This window comes from Nannospalax galili, unplaced genomic scaffold (genome assembly GCF_000622305.1).
Source record: "Nannospalax galili isolate Female #2095 unplaced genomic scaffold, S.galili_v1.0 scaffold46, whole genome shotgun sequence".
NCBI classification, from domain to species: domain Eukaryota; kingdom Metazoa; phylum Chordata; class Mammalia; order Rodentia; family Spalacidae; genus Nannospalax; species Nannospalax galili.
Genome location: NW_008355790.1, coordinates 771,643 through 772,976, shown reverse-complemented (window position 1 = coordinate 772,976; position 1,334 = coordinate 771,643). Strand labels below are relative to the sequence as shown.

Here is a 1,334-nt window from a genome sequence, read left to right as displayed (position 1 = left end):
TTTTTCCAATTCTGTGAAAAATGTCATGGGGATTTTGATTGGCATTGCATTGAATCTATATATGACTCTTGGTAGGATGGTCATTTTCACAATATTAATTCTTCGAATCCATGAGCATGGGAGGTCCTTCCATCTTCTGGTATCTTCCTCAATTTCTTTCTTTACAGAGTTAAAATTTTCCTTGTAGAGCTCTTTAATGTCTTTGGTCAGGTTTATTCCAAGGTATTTTATTTTTTTTGTGGCTATTGTGAATGGGAGGGTTTCCCTGTGCTCTTTCTCTGACTGCTTGTCATTGGTATATAGAAAAGCTATAGGGCCGTTTCAGCATGGCCGCAGGCACTGCTGCAGCTTTAGCGTTCCTGAGTCAAGAAGGCCGTTCCCACGCCAGGGGCGTCGGGGGCCTGCGGATTCCCGGGCCCGTCACTATGGACAGTTTTTTCTTTGGTTGTGAGCTCTCTGGCCACACCCGTTCCTTCACCTTCAAGGTTGAGGAAGAGGATGATACAGAACACATGCTGGCGTTGAACATGCTCTGCCTTACCGAGGGGGCCAAGGACAAGTGTAATGTGGTGGAAGTTGTGGTCTGGAATCATGACAACCAGGAGATTGCAGTTCCTATGGCCAATCTAAGGTTGTCTTGCCAGCCCATGCTCTGTCTGGATGATTTCCAGCTCCAGCCACCTGTAACCTTCCGCCTGAAGTCTGGTTCTGGTCCTGTGTGCATCACTGGTCGACATCAGATTGTTAGTATAAGCAATGATTTTTCTGAAGGAGAGTGAGGAAGAGGAAAGTGAAGAGGAAGTTAAGTTGTGCCCCATCCTTTCTGCCAAAAAGCATGGGGGAAGGCGCTAGCTCTTTTGGGTCAGATTGCTGCCTGCTACAGGCGCCTTGCACCATATGTCCTGGACAACTTTCAAGAATTGTAAATGTTTTTCTCTGTTGAAGAGGAGAGTTTGGGAAAGGGATGGCGGGAGGGACTTGGGCCTGAGCTAGGAGAGAAGAGGGCATTCTCTATTGGGGCCTGGTGTTGTGGTCCATCCTACATACCCTGCCTGAGGCTGCCCTCTATATAGGGATGGATGACCCTGAACATCATTCCCCACCTGCCCAGATTGAAATTTGTGAACCCCTAGGTTCAGTTCTTAGCACTGCGCACACAAAAAAGTATCTGAAGTTCAGAACGACACAGCCTGAGGCTGCCCTCTATATAGGGATGGATGACCTTAAACATCATTCCCCACCTGCCCAGACTGAAATTTGTGAACCCCTAGGTTCAGTTCTTAGCACTGCGCACACAAAAAAGTATCTGAAGTTCAGAACGACACATTTTTAAC

General features: G+C 47.2%; 1 pseudogene; it reads left to right on the top strand.

The window, feature by feature from the left end:
• The first annotated feature begins 326 nt into the window (after positions 1 to 326).
• LOC103750501 lies at positions 327 to 1,146 on the top strand (annotated as a pseudogene).
• Positions 1,147 to 1,334: the final 188 nt, after the last annotated feature.